Genomic DNA, 17,422 nt, shown 5'->3' on the forward strand with positions numbered 1-17,422 from the left:
GCCTTCGATTGGTCACTGTCTGCTGGGGCCATCTCTGGTTTTAGGCCTGCCAATGATTTTCCAATGATTCGCTCTGTTCTGATATTTATTACCTGCAACAGCTCTCAGGAGCCTGGAACTGCCCAGACCCAAGAGCTGCTGTTAGATCACAGCTCTCGGCAGGCCTTGCTCACAACCTCACCTGTGCTAGCCTGATGTGGTTGATCAGAAGTGAGAACTTTGGCTTCCTCATAGGATCTAACCTCATACCTATTTCAATGATTCTTAAAGCCTTTCACAAGCAATACATCCTTATCATTTCATTAATAGTACTCTTCCCCACTGTAGGTGGGCACCTCTATATAACATCAACAGTTTCTGAGGATTTTTATGCCTTGCAATTACCCATGAGAGAAAAACTGATTTCAACCATGTCTCATTCCAGTATATACAACTCCAGTGAAGGAAAGTGATTGGCCGAGCTGCAGCTGGGGACCCACGTGGAGGGGCGCCACAGCCAGGAATACCTCAACTGACCCACCTTAGGTCACATGTTTGCTTCCAGACCTTCGATCTGTAACCAATGGGGAAAGACATGGGGGGAAATGGTCAGGTAAATTCAGGAGCAGAGGCATGCGGTTTGGCATATGATGACACAGATATTCACATACACTTTGTGTATTCACATAACTTTGTGTAGCTGACATTATTAGGATTCCAGGTCCAAGTCTGGATTTATGGATATCAGCTACAATTATAAAGAAAGAGACAAATGCTCCCAAATCTCAGTTTTGTCTGTCTTCCACCTAAATATATAATTGGTGCCACAAAGAGGTAAACTTCAGGCAGGTTTGCAGGCATAGAACTATGAAAATTTCTAGTGGCCTTCTATCCTAGCAGACCTTATTTCAAAAAAAAAAAATCACTTAACTCAAGGTTGGAGAGAATAATAAACTATGCAATATCAAACTCCTTTCAGTATTTCTTCTAGCTTAGATATGATGTTGGAGATTCAAGAAAGACAAAATCCGAGGAAGACGCAGATGCATGTAATTATAATGCATGACATTAAATGCAAATGGGGAAGCACAGACCAGGTTCTACAAGAGCAGAGGACAGTGTCTAATCCAAATGCGACAGCATGTGTGCTGTGTTGTGTGAGTAGAGATTGGGTGTATAACAGAGTGTGAATAAGAAGGGTGTAAATATATAAGTGTGTTTGGAGGTGGATTCCTGAAGGAGGTAAACCTCTTCTGAATTTTAAAAGAAGATCAATATTGGGCACCTTGGTAGCACAGCAGCTGGGCATCTGACTCTTGGTTTCAGCTCAGGTTGTGCTCTCAGTGTTGTGAGATCAAGCCCTACAACAGGCTCTGTGCTAAGCTGGGAATCTGCTTAGCTCGGACTCTCTCTCCCTCTCCCTCTGCTTCTCCTCCCCCCGCAGATAAATAAAGAAATCTCAAAAAAAAAAATAAATAAATAAATAAAGGGGGGTGCCTGGGTCGCTTAGTGGGTTAAAACCTCTGCCTTCAGTTCAGGTCATGATCTCAGGGTGCTGGGATCGAGCTCCATATTGGGCTCTCTGCTCAGCGGGGAGCCTGCTTCCTCCTCTCTCTCTCTCTGCCTTCCTCTCTGCCTACGTGTGATCTCTGTCTGTCACACAAATAAATAAAATCTAAGAAAAAAAAAAAAAGGAAGATTAGGACTTAAAGGGAATTGAGAGGATTAGGGCAGAAGCTTATTTAAGATCAAAAGAACAAGACATAAAGACTACAGGAATGGGGTGCCTGGGTGGCTCAGTTGGTTGGACGACTGCCTTCGGCTCAGGTCATGATCCTGGAGTCCCGGGATCGAGTCCCGCATCGGGCTCCCAGCTCCATGGGGAGTCTGCTTCGCTCTCTGACCTTCTCTTCGCTCATGTTCTCTCTCACTGTCTCTCTCTCAAAAAAAAAAAAAAAAAAAAAAAAAAAGACTACAGGAATGTCATATATCATGATGTATTTAAGGGACCATGAATAATCAAGGGCTGCTGGAATAGTAAAGAGGCGAAGGTGGTGAGTGTGCCAGGGTTTAGGGGGCAGATCGGGAGGATTTTCAATGACACTCTCAAGAACTTGGCCTTTTTCTTGGGATTAATGGAAAACAAGAAAAAAGCTGTAAGCACAAGTCAGTCTAAGAGTAACGTGGGGTGGGGTTGTTGGGTACCAGGCTGTGACCAGGCAGTCCTATTATGAGATCATTGTAATTATCTGGGCAAAAGATGGTGAGAGACTGAACCTGACCATGGTAGTGGGGTAAGGAGGAAGGTGGAGAGGGAGGAGTTCAAGAACAACAAAGAAGGTAGAATTAGTACCTTAAAGTCATCAAGTTCAAACTCCAAAAGGATTATCATAATTCTGGGTCCCTCCTCAACCAGTCACCCAAAGCTCTTGGATACTCCCAGGACTTATAAGTCATTGAATCTGGAAGCAGCTTATTCCACGGTGGAACAATATCCTGTAAGTGTGTGACACTTCAGTGGGATTTAGTTCACCAGAACTTCTCTCTCCTAAAGAAGAGATCTGTCATAGGGAAGAAAGGAAGTGTCCAGCCCAGAAGATGCCATATAGAGGACAGGGGGATAAACCGTGCTTAACCTTGTTGACTATTGGTCTGACTTTAACCAAGTGTGTTTTCCAAAGATGAATATGTTTATAAAGGCATATCTACTCTTTAATATTGTATTACATACATTTTTAGCAGAATGAACATGCGTGGATAGGAGGTTTGTTTTATTTATATAATCGATGAACTCTTAACTGTCCTCTGACACAACTGTCCTGAAACCTCTAAAATGTATAGTAAAAATAATAATCTTTGAGTTATTTTTAGTTTGCTTCATGAGGTCTGATCTGATTCAGGTCTCTGTGCAGTTAGAATCTAATTGGATCAGATGAGGCCAGAGATCTTCTCCAGCTCCCTACTACCACAGCCAATTAGCAGAAATTCCACTTAAATAATACAGCGGCTGCAGGTCCAGCAAAGGAATGCAAACCAGAGGTGGAAATCTCAGCCTAATGAACATTGGGAAAAGATTAGAAGAGTTAAATTTCAGTGTGATAATTAATTACAGTCCAACAAGAAGAGAATTTTATGAGTACTGGCTAATTGCAATTTAAGCTGTATTTATTCAAACAAATCTTTCCTCCAACATCACTTCCAGTTCTGAGGTGGAAAGAGAATAATTTTTTTTACAGTATTTCTTATCTCACTTACTGCCAATATAAGCTTCAATCTCAAGTCTGGAGAGATAATAAATCATCAAGGTACTATTACATACATTACATAAGTAATTTTTTTTTAAAGTTTTTATTTCTTTATTTGACACACAGAGAGAGATCACAAGTAGGGATAGAGGCAGGCAAAGAGGGTGAAGTAGGCTGCCTGCTGAACAGAGAGCCTGATGTGGGGCTCGATCCCAGGACCCTGAGATCACAACCTGAGCTAAAGGCAGAAGAGGCTTAACCTACTGAGCCATCCAGGTGTCCCATACATAAGTAATTATAACTGCATGTACTCATTAATATTATCTAGTCTGCTTTTAATTATTTCTATTTGAATAGATATAGTATTGTCTTAAGCATCTTGACTAAAATGCTATTTGTAGGAGTAGCTGTTATAATGTGCTTGAATGTTTCACTGCATTCTTTGAAATTCCAGTAGGTCAGGGGTCTACTCACTCTTACAGCAATGCAACCTGCAGGGAGGGAATGATACTGGGCTTGAACCATCAGAATGTCCTCACCATGGTTTTGTCTCTTTTGCATGTCTCGGGTAACCTTCATCCTGTCCCATCTATTAGGACAGACTGAAGGGAGAAGGAATGGCCTGAGAAATAACAATTCTACTGAGAAAGAAGGAAATTAGCCAATATAAACTATGTAGCGTGGCAGAATAAGGCAAAATGTACTTAGTCAAGTAGCTTATATTGCCTCTGTGGACAGGAAGAATAGCAAATTACAGTGTAAGTGATTACTATGGATTAAAGATTCCTCTGACAAATTAATGCTGATTGTGCAGAAGGAAGCCGATTTAATAGGGAGCAACACAGTCATAGGGAATTAAGGGAGTAATAATCTTTAGTTCTGCAGATCCACTTAAGGCAGGCATCTGTGGACAGCAGGGTTGCTGTAGAAACAGTAATAACCATGTGCTCCTCTGCATTTCTCAGCTTTTCCTGCATCTTGGAGGGGAAGGGCTGTGGGAAGCAATGTGTCACTTCCTCTCATGGCTGGTTAAGATTTGGTGTTTCTTCCCCCGCTTCTACTACCCCGACCTGTCTGTGTGACTGGAAGCAAAGGATTCTGGGATGGTGAGCTCACAACATGGAAGGAGCCTGAATCATGAGTTATGCTTGAGAGAGGCTCATAGGTGAGCTGCTGATGTGATTAAGAAAGAGAATGGTGAGGGCGCCTGGGTGGCTCAGTTGGTTAAACAACTGCCTTCAGCTCATGTCATGATCCCGGAATCCTGGGATCGAGTCCTGCATCGGGCTTCCAGCTCCATGGGGAGTCTGCTTCTACTTCTGACCTTCTCCCCTCTCATGCTCTTTCTCACTGTCTCTCTGGCAAATAAATAAAAAAAAAAATTAAAAAAAAAAAAAAGAAATAGAATGGTGTTGGGCCAAGCCACTGAGATTTCACGTTTTTTCAATTTCTGCATAGCCTAACTATCCTGATTAATGCGTTGGCATGCTTCAGAGCACAGGCTGTGAATTCAGAACACCAGTGTTTAAATCCAGTTTTCGTTATTAACGAGCTCTGTGACTTGACCTCTCTGAGATTGAGTTTTGGGAGCAAGAATCTTGTTCTTAGAACGACACACTGTAAGAAGTTTCAACTCAGGAAACAAAATGAAGTCTGTTGGTGGACTCTGGGAATATTACATGCCAAGAGAGATGAAACTTCCAAGGACCCAGGTGTGCTTATCTGGATTCCAGAATTACACAGCTGAATAGGTCCCACAGGACACCTGATTTGGTATAGACTATGAAAGCCAAACTCATTTTGTCTTGGAATAAAGGCTGTAGTCCTCAACTCTGGATTCACATTAGATTTAAATCAAATCACAAAAATACTGAGGCCTGAGCCCTAACCCAAATCAATTAAATCAGAATCTCTGGGGATGAGATCCAGATAGTGTTATATTTTCAAAGTTACCATAGTGGTGTTAATATGAGTCCAAGTGGAGAATCAACGACTTAGAGTAACAAAGAGGGTCTAAAGCTGCTTAAGGGCTTTCTGTCTCCATTGGGATTGGTGCAGAAGGTAAAGGTCGGAGCCCAGGGGGAAAAAGTCAGGTGGACTCAGTTATGTGGAACGGGGAGGAAAGGTGATTTTAGCAACAGTTTCCTAACAAAAAGGAGATAGCAGTTGAAGTCAAAACATTTCCACTTACAGAGATTACACGGAATGGATATTGTTATGAATACTATTTTATTATTTTCCTTCCAGGCCTCATTCTATTTCATATTCTCAAATCGACCAATGCAATTCAAGTGTGAGAAGAAATCACAAAATTGATATTTAACATAAAGAAGTATTTCTGAGGGGGGTTGGGAGAAGGGGGGTGGGGTTATGGACATTGGGGAGGGTATGTGCTTTAGTGAGTGCTGTGAAGTGTGTAAACCTGGCGATTCACGATTCACAGACCTGTACCCCTGGGGATAAAAATATATGTTTATAAAAAATTAAAAATTAAAAAAAATACACAAATAAAAAAAAAGAAGTATTTCTGATTGGTAATATACAAAGTTAGTAACAAAAGGCTACGGAAACATAGAAACTAGGGGCGCCTGAGCGGCTCAGATGGTTAAGTATCTGCCTTTGCTCAGGTCATGGTCTCAGGGTCCTGGGATTCAGCCCCACATCAGGCTCCCTGCCCCTCCCTTTCCTTCTACTGTTCTGTTTGTGCTCTTTTGCTCTCTTTGTCAAACAAACAAACAAATAAAAACCAGAAACTAAACAATAATTGTAACCTTTTCTCCTCATGTATAACCATTAAAAGTTATGTTTGACCATGAAAAGAGGCAGATCAATGCTTCCCAAATGGGGAGAAAGTTTAGCCCAGCAACCTAAAAACTGCCAGGTCGATTCTGACCCACTGTTTATCCAATGCCCGATTCTATTTATGATCTAACCCACATTTAGCAAGGAAGATCAGTTTCCTACCAGATGTAAGTGAATCTTAAAGAAGGGGTCCCTTAATTTCCTTTAGTCATTTATAACTGTTACTCAAATTTCTTCTGTTTTTGGACTGCTAAGTTTCAGTGAGATCACAAACTTGAAAATATCTGCGGGTAATGACAGGTATTGATTGGACAGTAACATATTAATCACCTGCTTTTGATACTGTGCAAAGGTTACTAAAGAATACTCAGTTTAGGTACACTAACTAAGTTGCATTGTGTCAAACCTTTCTATTTTTTTCCTCTTTACCTGAAATTAATTCAACAGTCTTAATGATTTTGAGTGATCTTTAAAATATTCACATGTATGTTCATATTTAATTTAAAAGTGATCCCTTTCCCATCAGTGTACCCTCATGAGGAAATCTAAATCGTAAATATTTTTAGGGAATAAGAACAATAACTGATTCTATCTAAACAATTTGAGATTATGTCAATCAATTCACCATTTCATGATTTCAAAGATTGTTTCATCAATCTTCTATCACTCGAGTCATAGGACATTAAATAAAGCCTTTAACAAGAATTTGGGTTTTATTCTATAAGACAGACAAGGTCATTTTTTAAAGCAAATAAGCTAGTGGGAGTGCTATGAGAAACATGCCAACAGAGAAAAATAGTCATAGAACCTTTCGGCTCCATTCCATAAATCTTGACCTCTTTTTTCCCTTCTGCTACTAGAGGAAAGTTTGCTTCTCATATCATTCCCTAAGGGAAGTTCTAGCACCACATGAGGCTAACAAATATAATTTGGTTTTTCACTATTTTAAGTTCAAGTTATTAAAATGCTTTGGACTCAGGGAAGTGTAGCTCATGTCATATGACCAAGCTCATATCATATGACCCCTCCAAAATAATAATATGACAGTGGGAAACTAATAATTGCTTTTTGGGAGATGAGTCAATTTAAGATCAAGGTGCCTAAATATTATGTTTCTAAGTAGAAGAAACACACATTCTTTTCTACACTGGAAGACAAGCAAAACATGGGTCTTTCAGGAGACTCAGGTGTAAATATTGATTTTATGCTCTCCACTGAATTAGAAGTCTGAATTGAATCTCACACTGACTTCCCTTATTTCACTTGTGTCATATATTTTCAATGGCTTTGATATTTCAAGCAGCTAAATTTGTCATCAGCTTTATAAGGTTTCCATCTTTTACTCTGATAAGTTCTTGAACAAGAGTGAGGGACACATCTCGTCATATATTCATCACCTGTGGATGAAGTACATATTCAGGTGTGTGTCTAGGAGCTATGGACACAACGGTGACTTGGAAGGTGCCTGACTGGCTTCTCTACCAGGGAAGAGAGATAGATAAACAACAAGATAGTAAGAAATATTAAGGAAGTGGTAATTAAAATGATATTTCAAAGATGAGTTAGCCAAGGAAGAAAAGAAAGTACTCAGAAAGAAGAAACGACCCATGGGAAAGCAGGAGAGAGAAAGGGCATATTTTAAGAAAGAAAAGTTCAGTAGTGCAAGCACTGAATATGGTTTTGATGGCAGGAAAGATCTGACTAGTGCAGGTGAGTTTGTTAAACTGAACTTGGATGAGATCATGAAGGGGTTTGAAAGCTTGAATAAAGAGGAGGCTGGAAAGCAGAAGGGTTGGTGGCAGGAATAGTGTTTCAGGAAAACGTCCGAGTATAACAAATCAATCACAAAAGGCCAAAATGGAGATCGGGACTGGGAAATTACAAAAGAAATGAAGGAAGTCACTGGAAAGTATAGTGTATGGAATGGTGGTCTCAAAAAGATATGTCCACGTCCCAGCTCCCAGAATCTGTGAGCATTATCTTATTGGGAAGGAGTCTTTATAGATGTAATTAAATTAAGGATTTTGAGATCAAGAGATCACCTTGGATTTTTCTGGATGAATTCTAAATCCAATGACAGGTATCCTTACAGGAGACACATAGGGGAGATTTGGGAGACAGAAGAAGAGGCAGCTATGTGACCACGGAGACACAGGTTTAAGCATGAGCCCAAAGAATGTCAACAGCCACAAGAAACTGGAAGAGGTAAAGAAAGATTTCCTTTTTAACAGCCTTTAGAGGAAGCATGGCCCTGCTGGCACCTTGATTTTGGATTTCTGCTCCCAGAAATACGGAAATAAATTTCTGTTGTGTTAAGCAACAATTTATATCATTTGTTATAGCATTCACAAATAACTAATATAACAAGGCACGAGGTGGGAAAGAACACAGTGCCTCCGAGACACTGCAAAAGGTCAGGAGAGCAGGATCCAAGGGCATTCATGAGTGAGAGACCAGAAATGAGGTTGGACAGCCAAGCTAGGGGTTATATTAGTGAAAACTGCTGGGTCTGAATGCACATGGAATGCTAAAATATCAGTGAATGGATCAGACTGGTGGAAGAAGAATCATGGTCTCGAAGAATGGGAAGAGATATTGGGAAGGGAAGAAATGGAATGAATGCAATATTTTCTCGGCAGAGGAGGGGTCTATGGTAGTGCGGGGAGGGAGGGGGGAAGGGCTTAGGCAAATACAGAACCCTGTCTTAGCTCAGCTCAGGCGACTATAACAAATACTACAGACTGGGTGACTTAAACCCCAGACATTTATTTTTTCATCAGACCATTCTGGATACTGGGAAGTCAAAGATCAAGGTGCTGGCAGATTCAGTTTTTGGTGAAGGCTCTCCTTCTGTCTTGCTCCTGTCTTTCTTCTCACTGTACCCTCGCATGGCAGGTAAAGAAAGTTTTAGTGTGTCTTCTTCTTAGCACGACACTAATTTCATCATGGCAGCTTCACCTTCATGACTTCTTCTAACCTAATCACCTCCCCAAAGCCCCACCTCCTAATATCCTTACATTGGGGGTTAGGATGTCATCATATGAATCTTGTGTGTGTTGGGGTCAGGGCACAACATTCAGCCCATAATAGTTAAGGAATTGACTATCTGCAGACTGAATGTGGGCCATGGGGGATAGAGTCAGTTGGGAGCTGTTCTAGGTCCTGAGAAGTCCACATGGCGGCAACAGAGTTGTAAGAGGGGAGGTTGCTAAGTCTGTGTGTGGAATGGATGATGAAAAGCCAGGAGGTGGTGCAGAAAGGAAGGGACAGCGGTCACCTGCATGAGATGCCCGCAAGCCCACCAAACCAGCAGGGGAGAAGCTCTAACTCCTGGAGACTGCTGTCAGAGAGGTCCAATGCAGGGTTAGAAGCAAGCTAAGCATCAGGAAGTGACAGAACTTCCCTGTGCTCTTCTCTTCACTCATTCCTCCTGAGCTTTCACAGGTGGGGAATGTACTGGGAGGAGGGGACCCGCTGGGTAGGAAATGAGTGGAAAAGATCAGTTGTCCATGTTTCTTTCCCTGAACACAGTCAACCTGCCAAATACTTTCCTCAGCTAGAAGATGGGGAGAAGCCTGGCCTGAGTCTGAAATGTTCACGTCTTAGGTTAGACATTTACAGTTTCCAAAGGAGAGTGCTTTGGACTTAGAAGACTTGAGGACTAAGCGTGAATAGGTAAGTCACAGATCTGCCAAAGGGGAAAGGGGAAAAGGGGAAAAGCTTCCTGTAAAATGGTAGTGGGATAGAGTTGAATTCTGCTTATCTATGAAACATCAGGCTTGTTCAATGTACTGTTTAGACAAAGAAAAGGGCAGACATTTCCTCCGAGAAATCCTGATAATCAATGTATTTCCTCAGAATACAATCAACAAGGTGGCAAAGGACCATTCTGCATAGCTGTTTCCCCTGCTCCCTCATGCTAAATTTAGGTTCCACAAATCACGGGGTTATTAAACAACATTTTTCTTTCATTTTGTCACATCTTATAATTCTTAGAGAAATTTCTGTACAGAATGTATTACATACAGATTCCATTTGTTTTCCCTGGCCAAGAGCTAACGGCCTGTAACCAGGTAAATACAAAAGGCCCAGGACTGAGAGATGGAATTTAAAAAGCTTTTCCACTCCATTCACACAGACACTCTTTTTCCTTTTGGTTCCACTTACTCTTTTGGTCTCATTTCCTTCATCTGTACAGTGGCAGTAATGGGTCTCAATTTCATTTTGTTCTCTTGATGGACAGACCAAATGAAAATCTGACCAGTAATGCCCACTTATCTACCTCTCTGAAGTACTGGAAGAATTAATGATGGACTGTAAAATGTACTGAAAAGAAGAGAACACTGAGATTTGATGAGTATTTTTGATAAGTATCAACGGGTAAGTGTATCTTTTTTTTTTTAAAAGATTTTATTTATTTATTTGACAGAGAGAGATCACAAGTAGGCAGAGAGGCAGGCAGAGAGAGAGGAGGAAGCAGGCTCCCTGCTGAGGGACTCCCTGGACTCGATCTCAGGACCCTGAGATCATGATCTGAGCCGAAGGCAGCGGCTTAACCCACTGAGCCACCCAGGCATCCCTCAACGGGCAAGTGTATCGTAACAAACGTGGAAAAATGTTACAGCAAAGGATATTGGCTTGCTTGCCCTCGTACCTCAGTGCATTAAGGTAGAAAGGAATATGCATAATATCTAGGGAGAAAAATAAAAGCAATAACAAAACCTGACAATCCAAGGCCATAAACATATTAATAGTAAAATATTCTTCACATATTAAAAAATCCAGCTAAATTTTTAAAATAAAGCACTAGTTTTAACACCCAGGGTATAATGTATGCCTTGAAATTTTAGAATAGTCTATACAGGGAGGCAAGGGACCAAAGACAGAGATGTTCAGAAATAAAACCAAGGCAAAGAGATCAAAGATACTTTCCTCCTGCATTCAAAATGCAGCATGGGCAGAATTCATTTGCTATGTATAAATTTGATAACTGCTTTTTTTGTTATTGGTCTTGCAAAAAGAGATGAAATGGAGATATGAATATTACTTGCTCTGGAGGGTAGTCAGGGAGCAGATGAAAATACATAGCAAGTTTGACAGGAGTAAGTTACATTTATAGAGCAATGAGAGAGGATTATGTTATTTATGAATTTAAGTATTTTATTTTATTTTATTTTTTGCACTGTGTAGTTTTTTATTTTTTATAAACATATAATGTATTGAATTTGAGTATTTTAAAGAAAGTTAAAGTCATGGTTTCTTTCCTGTACACAAATTATTCCACACTGTAAACCCTCCAGCAAATAGCAAATGATTAAATTATTTTGACCCTTCAATTTTCTCTTGGTCTTTGTACCTCTAAGGATTAATGTCTGCTGCCATGCTGTCTTTTTTTTGAGAGGGCTCAGATTCCTGTATACATTAAAGAGATTCCTGTATAAATGTCCTAGGTCCATTCATAATGTCTTTAACTCCAAGTTTATTTTCTTTTCCATTTTGTTTGTCTCTATGTTGTAATACACCAGTGAGTTGTAGCTAACATTAAAACTAAGACATTAAATTCTCTAATCTTTAATACCATGTGGAACCAGTCATGCTGTGCTCTTGTGGATTAATATTTTTTATGATAATTTTTCCCTCTTATTTTTTGCTCATATGTGCTAGTTTTTTCCTCAAATGTTTACATTTTTCCTTATGAAAATGATCTGAGTGTATTTGATGTAGTTAAAAGTGTCTATTTTATACTTGATTCTGGAGGTAAGTGGATAAGGAAAATAAAAGTAAGAGTAGGTAGATTCTAATTTCAGTAAGGTAATTTTACCACCATTCAAAACACTTGGAAATACTATAATAATGGAGAGAACATTCAGGGACCTCATTTATTTAGGATTTTGGTAAGATAATTTGGTGTCTGCTCCTGTGTGGTGGGACATACATTCAAATATTTAAGTCCTGTCTTCCAAAAATGCTTATTTTAGTCTTTAAAAAGAAAAAAAAGTCAAACTGAATAAAAAATGTATTTTCATATTTGCATTACATTTTATTGATAAAAATCTGAATGTTATTAGACAAGCCCCAAATAAATAGCTAAAAACTTCATAGTTTAATTTAAGAAAGTCTTGATTAAAATTTTTCCTTTTAACTTCTCTAAGACACTAGAACATTCTGATATGTCCATCCCAAATACATCTACATTTCTTTTTTTTTTTTTTTTTTTTTTTAATTTTTTTTTTTAATTTTTTATTTTTTATAAACATATATTTTTTATATACATATATTTTTATCCCCAGGTCTGTGAATCACCGGGTTTACACACTTCACAGCACTCACCAAATCACATACCCTCCCCAATGTCCATAATCCCACCCCCTTCTCCCCAACCCCTTCCCCCCGGCAACCCTCAGTTTGTTTTGTGGGTAGAAGAAGAATAAATGAAACAAGATGGGATTGGGAGGGAGACAAACCATAAGTGACTCTTACATCTACATTTCTTTCTGAATTCTTCCTTCCTTCAGACTAACCATCTCATCTCATTTCTGTTCACTTTTGTGTCCTCTGCAGTAATGCCGGGAATCCTGTTGCCTGGAGACCACTGTTGAAGAACATCCACTGCCATGGCCTCGTGGAGATTTAAGACATCTAAAAAGGAGCTGATAGAAATCATCAGCTTGCCCCTGAGAAACTAGCATCTTCTAAAAGTCACAATAAAGCACTTGTTTGGATATTACTTATTTTGAGTAATCTTTATAATTAAAGTACAAGGTACAAAGGAGAAAAAAGAAGTACCTCTGGAAAAATCTAAATTTTACAAATCTATGCAAAAAGAAGGTGGGGCACAAAACAAAACAAAACAAAACAAAAAACCCTAAATGTGCACTTTTTTAAAAATGGAGGAACTTTTCAGTTCCCCCCGCATTGCTTATTTATTCTAATTTTTAAACTATTCTAAAAGGCTCTATTTTTAGCTGTATTTTTAGTTCTGTTATTTGTCTGTTAACATTCTCTTGAGCCCAAAGGAATTTTGAAGCAGCCAATTCAATAAAATGACATAAGGTCAACTCTGAAAAAAAAAATCAATGGTGAAGGAGACAAAACACGGCTATGAGAACTCCTCGTTACAAAATCAGCAAAATGAAATGGCAGCCTACAGAATGGGAGAAAATATTTGCGAATCATATATTTGATAAGAGGTTAATTTCCAAAAATACTAAAGAATTCATACAGCTTAACAGCAAAAAAAAAGCTAACAATCTAATTAAAAATGGTAAAAGGTGTGCCTTGTTTAAAAATGATGTATTTGAGTCCTATTTTGCATTTTTGAAAGAAAATATTTTTAAGATGTTTATGCTTAAAGGAATAAAAAAACTTCTGTAGACTCTGAATTAAAACACAGCTCAGGGATGAAATTAAAAAGAAAAAAATGATCCTTCTTTGCTAAACGTTTATGGTTTTTTTTAAAGATTACTTATTTATTTGAGATAGATAGAGCATGAGCGGGGGAGCGGAGTGGGCAGAGGGAGAGGGAGAAGAAGGCTTCCTGCTGAGCATGGAGCCTCACACAGGGCTGTATCCCAGGACTCTGAGATCATGACCTGAGCCAAAGACAGATGCTTAACCAACATTTATAGTTTTGATGTTATTAATTACACTTTGTTTTTCATTTGGAGCCTCGTGGTCACCAAGGTATGGTAAATTATTTAGAATTAATATTTCCTCCAAAAATCTTTATCCCCAATCATGTAAAAAGCAATACAAGCATGAGTTGTAATTAAGAAGTGCCTCTCCATGAGCATTTGGAAGCTGCTGGGAGGTGGTACGTTCTAGAGAGCTTTAGGTGGTGCTATGATAACAGACAGAACTAAATCTCTGCTACATTTCATGATGTGACCGTGCATTGGCTTTTCAACTTCACTAAACTTAATTTTTTTTGCAGGAAAAATGCATGTATTTATTGTACTTAACTCCTAAGGTTGTTATGAGGATGAAATAAGTAGGTCCATAACCAGACCTGGAACACTATAAGTGCTTAATAAGCAGGAGCTGTTATCATCATCATTCCAATGAAGTTCTTCTGTTAAAGCCAAGAAGATCATAAATTTCTGAGACTGCGTCTGAGGGCAATCACAGAGCCATGTAGCTAATTGTGAACTGCTGTTTAAGAAAATAAAAGGAAGTTACTGTCTCCTTAGCACCACACAAAGTACATTCTGAAGAAGCTAGGTTAAGATGAATAAAAAATACACAAAAATGTTTTTAATGCTCTTTGTAGATGGGAGAGAAGAAATGGAGGTAAGACTGCATTAGCAGCTAATTATTCCTGGAAAATATATGAAATCAAGGTCCTGCATAGTTTTAGCCCATCTCTGTTTTGTTTGGTTTTCGTGGAGATACAAGTCAAATCAGTACATAGCTATTAAAAATGCTGATTGATGGATTTAATGATTTTGTGCATATGTCAAGTAAACTACCACCCATGAACATACAGAATTTATCCTCCTTCTCAGTAAGCCCCTCTGTGCCCGTTCACAGTCAATACACCAACCACTCCCCACTGGCAATCACTCTTCTGCAGCTGACGATTCTCTTCCTAATCTAGAAAAAGGGCTCATGAGAACTTCAAAGCCCTCCTTCTCTACCCTGACTAGATGTGACTCCTAATTCATTGTCTTTCCTTCATTCCCCTTCCATGTCACCTTGCTTCTACCTGAGAATCACCATATCATCAACATGCCCTTAATCTAATCAATCTGCCCAAGTTACCTGTTCTCCAGACACGAACAGCTTATGAACTGTGACATTCTTCTGACATTCAGGGGGCTTTCCCTCCACTGTTGTGTTAATGATGTTCCACTGCATTTTTGGATTCACAAACTCCATAAATATTATTCTCAGCTATGATTGCAAATAATTGTGTTTTCCAAAGCATCCCGGGCCAATGTTAAGTAGGGAGACAAAGAAAACCAGTTTTAAAAAGACCTGAAGGTGAACTGTAGGAGCAGCTACATTTTCAAACTCAACCTCCCCAAAGAAGATTTTCTGGTCTGAGTTTCCGAGTTCAATCACGATGCAACAGCAGAATGAATTTGGTGCCCTTGGTCTGAAGCTCTCCACATTTCTCTCATCAGCTTGTTCTGTGCTCTGAATCTTACCTTGGATACCTGACCAGGTGCCTATGCTGGGAATCCTTCCATTCTAGAGAAGAGAAACAGGTGCAAAAGGTACATGGACCTTTGTAGACTCTCTACCCCATCTAGGTGGATGCCCACTTGCTACAGTGCCTCTTGCGCCTCATTTAAACCCTTGCCCACTAATAACTCTACAGCAAATGAAGCCCATAATAAGCAAAGGATCGAGATTTATAGCTAATCACAGAGAAACTAGAATCATTTCTAATATTATCCTTTTCATAATAGCACTAGTGAGCCCTGAGCTTGGATTTTTCCACTTGCTGCATGAAAATACGAGCACTATAATAATACGACTGGGGGAAAAAAATCGAATAGTGGCTACAAAACCCCTCAGCCCACAGGTTGCTGTGATTTTCACTTGAGTATGCTCAAGGGTTCATTTTACTTTTGACTTTAAAACTCACACTCAGTTGTGACACGAGACGTATGACTCAGTTCTTTACAGTACCAATTCTGTAAAAACAGATGACTCAGCCACCAGTTATAACAGCAGATTATTGCAGTATTCATCCAAACATGCCTTATGCTGACTAGAGAGGGCTTTCAAGTTAATGAGGCAAAAACAGCAATGTCCCAATAGAACATATGCTGTCCTGTAATGGGGGTGGGGAGGAGAGAACCAAATACAACTACTAAATAACACAATATCATTGAAATGTAATCCCTTTAAAAAAATAAAAAATTTAAAAAAAAAGTCAGACAGCTTTACTTTTCCCATTGTTTGGTTGTTAATTTTAGAATAGCTGCTCTCTTACATCAAATCTATTTTTACACAAATTTCAGAATTCAAATTCCCACATGAACCAAGAAACCAGAGGCTGACTTTTCTCAATAGGTTTTCCCTTCATAGCCAAAGCATCCACTGCAAAAGAAAATGAGGTCAGACCTAAGAAGTATGGCAATCATTCAATGACACAGTCTAGAAGCCAAAGAAGAATTACAAAAATAAGCCAATCTGGTGCAATAAAAAGCCTCATCACCCCCAAAAAACCCCGAGTAAGAACAAGTTCAAGATTAAAATACTGTTTATTTTCAACTCACCCAAAAAATTGCTGAAAGAAGGGAATGGTGATACAATGCCATCTTCTACCCATTGAACATCACGGGATGGGTGCCAACATACAGATATGACATCCTCTTAATTATGTTAAATACTAGGTAATAGAGCCAGAATGGGAGAGTTATTAATTCATTCAGTGTGGACTGAGCACCTATCATGCACCTTCTATTCCTCTGTCTGAGAGGCTTGGTGTACAAAGCATTGTGTGGTGGGGGTGAGAGGTGTAAGTTCCAAGTCATCACTGAAATAGAGTTACATCTCTGGGACCCTGAAGATGGGTTCAGGGAAGCCTTCACAGATGGCATGACATATAAGCAAGGGCTGAAAGCAGTAGGAATTTGCCAGTTAGACAAGGTGAAAAATATTCCAGCAGAGGGCATGTGATGTGCAGAGTCACAGATTTATGAAGTAGCTTTGGATGTTTGGAGAATAACCAGTGTTGTGGGTCTGCTGCAGAAATTGCAGGCTAGCAGTAACAAGAGATGTAGCTACAAATGGTGGCAGAAACTTGATGGTAAGGGATCTTTAAGTCCAAAGAGGTCAGCTCACCCCTTGAAGACAGAAGAGTGACACAACCAGATTTGTGTGTCAGAAAGATGCTTCCTGGAGCTGTGTGCATTGACAGAATGGGGCCTGAGAGATCTTTTAGGGGCTTTCTGGCAATTCATCTACCAGGGAATGCGGGCTGGATTTGAGGACAGGGAGAGAGGAGAAAAGTGGATTCGTGTAGGACCAAGAAATCTTTATAAATGGTTACCAACCTCTGGGATTTCTGACTTGAGCTACTGGGGTAATGAGAGTTTTCTGAGCTGAGAACAGGAATACAATGGGCATAAATTCTGGAATCGGCTGATGCCGATGGGGAATGGTTCTATGTTTGGAGATACTGAGGCAAAAGTGACTTTTGAGTGTCCAGAAGGAAATGACACAGCAAAGAATTTGTAAGATTAATGTATTCATTCTGTCATTACCTAGGATACTCCAAGTGCTAGTTTCATTTGTTATGAAATTATATGCAACTACTTTTGATGATTTACAGGGGGAGGTTCAGGAGAATAAGGACTCCTGCAAGGATTTCCTTGATAGCTTTATAGCAAGTATTTCAAATAAGGGTACTGCAGCCTAGGCTATCACTGGGAACCTTGATA

The 17,422-nt window shown here is 39.5% G+C and overlaps 1 protein-coding gene and 1 long non-coding RNA gene across 2 annotated transcripts in view; one reads left to right on the forward strand and one right to left on the reverse strand.

Moving 5' to 3' along the window:
• The window catches only part of CYYR1 (cysteine and tyrosine rich 1), a 111,620-nt gene that overhangs the window by 39,537 nt on the left and 54,661 nt on the right, over positions 1–17,422 (reverse strand). The window lies entirely within an intron of this gene.
• LOC131825285 (uncharacterized) lies at positions 8,750–12,783 on the forward strand. Its single transcript, XR_009351190.1, has 3 exons — positions 8,750–9,701; positions 10,270–10,406; positions 12,588–12,783. It is a non-coding gene; the product is annotated as an uncharacterized LOC131825285 (long non-coding RNA).

This window comes from Mustela lutreola, chromosome 2 (genome assembly GCF_030435805.1).
Source record: "Mustela lutreola isolate mMusLut2 chromosome 2, mMusLut2.pri, whole genome shotgun sequence".
Lineage (NCBI taxonomy): Eukaryota > Metazoa > Chordata > Mammalia > Carnivora > Mustelidae > Mustela > Mustela lutreola.